Genomic DNA, 8,839 nt, shown 5'->3' with positions numbered 1-8,839 from the left:
GGGGATTCACTCACATCTATTCCCTTGAAGATTAAGGGCAATGTGATGTGCAACCTCTGAAGAAAATCTAAATGGATATGCTGTTTGTGGTTGACTTAAGATGTTAATGACCATGAAGTAGATATTCAGAGCATTGTTCCTTGCATTAATGTAAGACAGAGGAACATTTTACATTTTATGAAAAATAAAGTTGCAGTTCATTAAAATCCTGATGTATCTTCATAGTAGTTACAGATAGAAGCCATGAATATTGTCTGATGTAGTTAGAATAACGAAATCTTTAGAAATATCTTAGAAAGTATGGACAACTCATTCCTAAATGCATAAAATTATTGTAGATTCATGTTTACCAAATAATTCACCATAGTCTTAAAAATCATAGAAAAGCACTGCTCTCAGCTCATTATATCAGGAGAACAGGAATGCTTGAATGCTTGTAATGTGTATTTTAAAAAATGGTCATACATGGGTTTGCAATGCTTTATTTACTAGACTATGTGTGAACTGAATATATTTTTGTTAATAAAGCTGAATGAATTTTTTAAAAAGATGTATGTATGTACAATGAAATATTACTTAGACATCAGACAAGGTGAAATACTGCCATTTGTTATGACAAAATGAATGGATTTTGACATCAACATGATAAGAGAAATAAATCAGATGAAAAAAGTAAAAAACCATATGACTTCACTCATGTGTGAAATATAAAATTGAAAGCAACAAAAGAACAAACAAGACAAACAAACAAACAAAAATTATAGACAGACAACAATATTGTGGTTACCAGAGGGAAATTGTGGTACGGAGGTAAGAAGAGGGTAAAGGTATTCAAATGTATGGTGACAGAAGGAGACTTGTTTTTTGGGTAGTGAAAAGACAATGAAATATACATATGATATGTCAAAGAATTGTACATTTGAAGCTCATATAATTTTATTAACAAATGTCACCCCAATACATTTAATAAAATTTACAAACCAAACAACACCAAAAGCTTTTCATTAATACGGAGGAATGTTCATAGTGTATCTTTGGCTTACAAGCTTTTTAAACATAAAAAAGATTATAAATTAAAAACATTACAATAAGCTAAGATTTATCATTATTTTAAAATATATTTTTACTAGAGGCTCAGTGCACAAAATTCATGCACTCAGGGGGAAGGTCCCTCAGCCCAGGTTGCTAGAGGGTGCAGGCTTGGCCGTAGGACCCCACCAGTGCACGATTGGGAGCAGGGAGGGATGCGGGAGGTTGACCAGCCAGGGAGGGGCCCTGATTGGGTTCCAGGGTGTGTCTGGCCCATGTCGCTCTGTTCTGATTGGCTGGATCCCAGCAGCAAGCTAACCTACCCACTGGAGCATCTACCCCATGGTGGTCAGTGCATATCATAGTGACTGGTCAACTGGTTGATTGCCCCCGGTGGTCAGTGCATTTCACAGCGAGCAGTTGAGCGGCCTTAGCATATCATTAGTATATTATGCTTTGATTGGTGGAACGGAAGGCCTGACAACTGGACACTTAGCATATTAGGCTTTTCATAGGATTATTGATACTATTACAGATAGATTAATTTATTACTGAAGAAAAAAAAATAATTTTTATAAATTTAGTGTGGCCTAAGTGTACAGTGTTCATAAAGTCTGCAGCAGTGTACAGTCATGTCCCAGGCCTTCACATTCACTGCTCACTCACTCACTGACTCACTCAGAGCAACTTCCAGTCCTGTAAGCTCCATTCAGACTAAGTGCCATATACAGGTGTACCATGTTTTATTTCTTATGCTGTATGTTTACTTTACTTTTTCTATGTTTAGATGCTTAAATACACAAAAGATTATTATTATGCTACAATTGCCCATGGGATTCAGTAACATGCTGTACAAATTTGTAGTTTAGGAGCAGTAGACTGTACCATATACTTAGGTGTGTCATAGGCTATGCTATCAAGGTTTGTATAAGTGCATTCTATGATGTTCATATATTAATGAAATCATGTAATTCATTTTCACAATGTATTCTGTCTGTAAGAGACACATGACTGTATTTGTTTATAGTATAATAAAACTGAGCATGTATATAATTAAGCTGACACTTAAGATAATTAAGTTTTATTGATTAAGATTATTTGTGCTCCGCCGAAGCCGGTTTGGCTCAGTGGATAGAGCGTCGGCCTGCGGACTGAGGGGTCCCGGGTTCGATTCCGGTCAAGGGCATGTACCTGGGTTGCGGGCACATCTCCGGTGGGGGGTGTGCAGGAGGCAGCTGATCGATGTTTCTCTCTCATCGATGTTTCTGACTCTCTATCTCTCTCCCTTCCTCTCTGTAAAATATCAATAAAATATATTTAAAAAAAAAAAAAAAGATTATTTGTGCTCCAAACACTTAGAAGAAATGCACTGAGCTAGCTGGGGTTAGAGGGTTTTTTATTGTATACAGGATTGACTATCCTATCTAATAAAAGAGAAACATGGTAATTGGCGTACGAACGCTACCCTTCCCATTGGCTAATCAGTGAGATACTCAAATTAACTGCCAACCAAGATGGCGGCCAGCAGCCAGGCAGCTGACACGAACAGGGAGGCTTGCTTGCTTCAGTTACGGAGGAAGCCAAGCTTGCCCGACTGCCTTGCCGGCCTCTCAGCTGCACTCTAAGCAACATTGTAACAAATATAGAAGCTAAACAAAACCCCTGGCTTCAGCCAGCAGGATTGCAACATTGTTTCAAATACAGAAGGTAAACAAAGGCCAGAAACCTGCTTTCGGCAGCGGAGGTCTCATAGCTGGAGCCAAGCCTCAGAGCTAAAGCTGGCCCAGAATAAAAAAAAAAAAAAAAAGGAGTGGTTGGGAGCTTCAGTCACCCGCCAGCCTGAAAACGGCCCTCAGCCCCTCACCCAGGCTGGCCAGGCACCCCAGTGGGGACCCCCACCCTAAAGGGGGTGTGACCAGATGCAAACAGCCATCATCCCCTCACCCAGGCTGGCCAGGCACCCAAGCGGGACCCCCACCCTGAAGGGGGTGTGACCAGATGCAAACAGCCATCATCCCCCCATCCAGGCTGGCCAGGCACCCAAGCAGGACCCCCACCCTGATCCAGGACACCCTTCAGGGCAAACCAGCCAGCCCCCACCTGTGCACCAGGCTTCTATCCTATATAGTAAAAGAGTAATATGCCTCCCAGCACCGGGGTCAGCGGAGCAGCGAGGCCTCCCGGCACCGGGGTCAGCGTGACAGGGGGCAGTGCCCAAACCCTCTGATTGCCCTGTGGCTCTGTGTGTGACAGGGTGCGGTGCCCCAACTCCCCTATCGGCCCTGCTCTGTGAGTGACAGGGGGGAGCTCCTCAAGCCCCTGATCGGCCCTGCTCTGTGCCTGATAGGGGGGAATTCCGCAACCCCCTGATCGCCCTGCAGCCCTGTGTGTGACAGGGTGCAGTGCCCGAACCCCCCCCATCAGCCCTGCCCTGAGTGTGACAGTGGCGGCACCCCAACCCCCTGATCGCCCTGCGGCTCTGTGTGTGACAGAGGGCGGTGCCCCAACTCCCCTATCGGCCCTGCTCTGTGAGTGACAGGGGGGAGATCCTCAACCCCCTGATCGACCCTGCTCTGTGCATGACAGGGGGTGGTGCCGCAACCTCCCTATCGACCCTGCCTTGAGTGTGACAGGGGGCGGTGCCCCAACCCCCCAATCGGCCCTACCCTGAGAGTGACTAGGGGTGGCATCCCAACCTCCTGATCCACCCTGCTCTGTGCATGACAGGGGGTGGCACCCCAACTCCCCAATCAGCCCTGCTCTGAGCCCGACCAGGGGCTGCACCTAGGGATTGGGCCTGCCCTCTGCCACCCGGGAGCAGGCCTAAGCCAGCAGGTCATTATCTCCCGAGGGGTCCCAGACTGTGAGAGGGCACAGGCTGGGCTGATAGACCCCCTCTCCCCCCGGAGTGCACAAATTTTTGTGCACTGGGCCTCTAGTTATATTATATGAAATTACGACTTTGTTATTTTCTTTATTTGGAGACTAAGTAAGGTTTAAGAAAATGTTTATGAGAGTCAAATTGACAAGTCTAGACTTGAGATGGTTAATTTTATGTATCAACTAGTGGCCCAGTACACAAAATTAACACTCGGGGGGCAAGGGGGGCACCCTCTCACAGTCTGGGAACTCTCAGGTGTCCGACTGATGCCTTAGGCCAGCTCAATGGGCCTAAGCCATCAGTCGGACATCCTTAGTGCTGCAGCGGAAGCGGGAGAAGCTCCTGCCACTGTCGCTGCACTCACCACTGTGCAGGCCAGCCGTGAGCCTGGCTTTTGGCTGAGCAGCGCTCCCCCAGTAGGAGTGCACTGACCACCAGGGGGCAGCTACTGTGTTACCTTAATTAGTTTTCAGATTATTAAAACCTTAGAATATTTTAGCTTAATTTATCTTTTCTTACCACTTATGTTATTGTTGTTGTGCATTTCAATTCTACATATCTTAAAGTCTTCCTGAATCTATTATCTTCTTACACCATTACTATTAAATCAATATTCATTTATTTTATCTAATTTTTACAATTGCCCTTCTTGCATCGCTGTGCTGCCTTCTAACTGATATTTTTCTTTAATGACAGAACTGTTTACAATACACTTTTGAGCTACACATCTTTATTTTATTATAAATATTTTATTTGAATATTGAATTCTAGATTTTTCATTTCGTGTTATTATACATGTGTTCTGATATATTTAATTAGTTTTAAAAATTCCTAATAATTATCTTTTCAACTAAACCTTTTGTCCTATGTTTTTCTGTTCTTTGTGTCCTGTGACTGATTTTATTTTACTAAGTCCCATAGTAAAGAATATGTATTCTGTGCACTTTCTATAAAAATAATTCTGGATATTTCTCCTAACCATTTTTCCAGTACATAATCCCCTCTTCCTCTTTTAATTATTGTATGAATATTTCTTGAATTCTCAATACCAATTATTTTAGATATTAATATATACCTCTTTTATGAAATAATGTTCTAATTGTTTTTTACAGACTGTGCTAAATACATGTAGATCTTCTTGAATCTCTTTCTATTTCTGTTATTTTCATGGTTTTTTGTCATTTGAAACTCCTTTGGTATGCTTGTGACTTTTTTACAGTATAACCAAAATTATACAAGTGTTAAAGGCTCTGGACGATGACTTATTCCCACAAACAGGATTTGTTTTACTGTGGCAGACAGGTATAGGCAGACATCCTTGACCAAAACAATAAATAAGATTGTTCAATCTGTTTTCCTTTATTATAAACATTACCATCATTGCCTTAGTCACTTCTTTTAGAGCAATTAAAATGAGAAAAAAGGATTATATTTTACTTCCCCTTATTCTAGTTTTCAAGCTCTTCATTTCATAGAGAAAATTTAATTTTTTCATTTAAAATACTAGAGGAGGCCCAGAGTGGGAAATCGTGTGTGGTAGCGCTGCTCATTGCGTTCACCACCCTGCCCACCCACCGGCCATGCTCACAGCTCCGTCCACCTGCCCACTGCCCCGCTGCACTCCTAGCCCCACCTACTTGCCCTCCCCTGGCTGCTCGCTATGCTGGCTGTCCCGCCTGAAACCGCTTGCCTTGCTGCTAATGAAGCCTGTGGTGTGCAGGGCAGGGACTGAGAAGTGCTCAATGCACCTCATGGTGACGGGTCATTTGGTCGTCCTGCTTGTCACAGACTCTGGCCTTTAATATATTTAAATTTTGTTTCTGTCAGGAGGAAATCCTTTAACCTTTCTTGTGAGGTAGGTTTGTTGACAATGCATTCCCTTGGTTTTCATCTATCTGAGTTTTTTTCTCTTTTTCTTTGAATGTAGAATTCTAGGTTGTGACTACATATCTTTTTTGCTTGTATTGCTTCTGATGAGAAGTCAGAACTAATTGTTGTTCATGTCTATATGTAGTAAATATGTTTGTCCCCTTGCATGCCTTCAAGATTTTCTTTTTGCCTTGTTATTTTTTCTGCTTTAAATAGTTGTGCCTAGTTGTTTTCCTCTTCTTGTGTTCTCTGAGTTTCTTCAACTTATGTTTTGCCATTTCTCAATACTTTCAGAAGATTTTCAGCCATTTACACGTACACATACACATATACATACACACACTACTGGAATTAGATGTGATCCATCATTAGAGAAAGTGAGTGAATTACAAAGATAATAAAGAGAAGAGCACTAGGGATTCTAATATTTGGGAATCAAACACAGGAGGAATCAGCAAAAAAGAGAGAAAGAGATGGAGATGATAGAGATAGATTAGAGATAGAGATAGAGATAGAGATAGAGATAGAGATAGAGATAGAGATAGAGATAGAGACAGAGATAAAGAAAAACCTCCAGCCCAAGCTAGTTTGGCTCAGTGGACAGAGCGTTGGCCCATGGACTGAAGGGTCTTGGGTTTGATTCTGGCCAATGGCCCATATCTGGGTTGCAAGTGGATCCCCAGCCTTGGTAGGGGTGCATTTGGAGGGAGGCAACCAATCGATGTGTCTCTTTCACATTGATGTTTCTCTCTCTCTGCCTCCCCTCACCTCTTCCACTCTTTCTAAGAAATCAATGGAAAAATAACCTTGGGTGAGGATTAACAAAACAAACAAACAAACAAACAAAAATATCTTCCATATAATCACAGAAAATCACACAATAATATCTCATTTAATCAAAAAATAAATTGTTTTAACTATGAAGGCAGTGATCAATTGTTCTAAGTAATGCTGATATTTGTTACTATGACAGTAAAAAGATGACTAATCTTGAAAGGCACTGTTTAAAAGGTTACTGAATTGGTGGCTTATAAACCAATAAAAGATGGCTGAGAAGAGAATGTGAAGTGAAAGGTGATGAAGGCAATAACAGCTAAATGTAGGGAAGGATGATACTTTTCAAATTCAGATTAAAAAACAAGCAGAAAAATATATTTATTAGGAATGGAATATTTCAAGTATTTTGATCACAATGGAAAATGTACTACAATGTTTAGTAAATAATATCATGCATAATGAAAAATTCTAGTAAATTAAATAAGAATAAAGGACATGCATAACTAAAAATGTCAAATTATTACTGACTAACTTAAAATTAGAGATTTCTTTAGACAATCTGACTATAGTGATTATGCCACATTGGGAAAAAGAGAGCACTAAGATGATAAATATATTCTAAAACACAGAAACTTACATTTGAGATATTCAGAAATAAACCACATTTCTGCCTAGAACTTACACTTATGGGAGAATTATCTGTATGTTTTGTAGACTCTAAGCACATGCCAAGATGATTTCACCTTAAAAAGTATTGGTGATCCTTATTAACAGTCACAAACATCCTCTTAGGTAAATAACTAATAGAGGGCAGACATTTAAATATCTACTAAGTAAGCATTTCAGAATAGCTCAGTGATGAATTAGTGGTTTACCTTAGATGTGATAAGCGAACTCATCCTGATTGAGATATAACAGAATCAAAATTAATCAGAATAGTAAGAGAAACTCAGGTTTTATTTTTTAGTTTGTCTCAAAATTATACATACACATTTTTCTCATTTCCTTGCTCTTAAAATTTCTAAACATTTGATAATGTTTTAGAATTATTAAATCGACTTTGTCAAAATGGATATAAATATAAAATTATGATGAAAAATATAATAAATTGTTTAATTAACCATGTTCCCTGAAATCATATTCATGACCTAAATAAATATTAAGATCCTGTTCATTCTACAAATGCTACATAAATTTATATAATTGTCTAGTCAATTATATACTATTAAAGGCCCGGTGCACAAAAATTTGTGCACTGGTGGTGGGGTGGGGGTGTCACACAGCCCGACCTGTGCCCTCTCACAGTCTGGGACCCCTCGGGAGTTAACAACCTGCTGGCTTAGGCCTGCTCCCGGGTGGCAGAGGGCAGGCCCAATCCCTAGGTGCAGCCCCTGGTAGGGTTCAGAGCAGGGCCGATGGGAAGTTGGGGCACCGCCCCCTGTCATGCACAGAGCATAGCAGATGGGGAAATTGCAATGCCACCCCCAGTCACGTTCAGGGTACGGCCGATTGGGGGGTTGGGGCACCACTCCCTGTCACACTCAAGGCAGGGTCAATGGGGAGGTTGCGGTGCCAACCCCTGTCATGCACAGAGCAGGGCGGATCAGGGGGTTGTGGCACCACCCCTGTCACATACAGAGCCGGCCGATAGAGCAGGGCCGGTCAGGGGGCTGGGGAGCTCCCCCCTGTCATGCAAAGAGCAGGGCCGATCAGCAGGTTGGGAGCTCCCCCTTGTTACACACAGAGCAGGGCCGGTCAGGGGGTTGGGGAACTCCCCCCTGTCATGCAAAGAGCAGGGCTGATCAGCAAGTTGGGAGCTCCCCCTTGTTACACACAGAGCAGGGCCGGTCAGGGGGTTGGGGAGCTCCCCCCTGTCATGCAAAGAGCAGGGCTGATCAGCAGGTTGGGAACTCCCCCTTGTTACACACAGAGCAGGGCCAATCAGGGGGTTGGGGAGCTCCACCATGTCACACAGAGAGTAAGGCCCAGATAGGGGAGTTGGGGCACCACCCCCTGTCACACACAGAGCAGGGCAGGTCAGGCGGTTGGGGCGCCACCCCCTGTCACCCACAGAGCAGGGCCAATCAGGGGGTTGGGGCACTCCCCCCTGTTACACTCACAGCAAGGCCAATGGGGAGGTTGTGGCTCCACCACATCACACACAGAGCAGGGCCCATGGGGGTTTAGGGTGCCGCACCCTGTCACACACAGAGCAGGGCTGATCAGGGGGTTTGGGAGCTCCACTCTATCAGGCACAGAGCAGGGCTCATCAGGGGGTTGGGG

This window comes from Myotis daubentonii, chromosome 2 (assembly GCF_963259705.1).
Source record: "Myotis daubentonii chromosome 2, mMyoDau2.1, whole genome shotgun sequence".
Lineage (NCBI taxonomy): Eukaryota > Metazoa > Chordata > Mammalia > Chiroptera > Vespertilionidae > Myotis > Myotis daubentonii.
Note: the sequence above shows the minus strand (reverse complement) of the source record.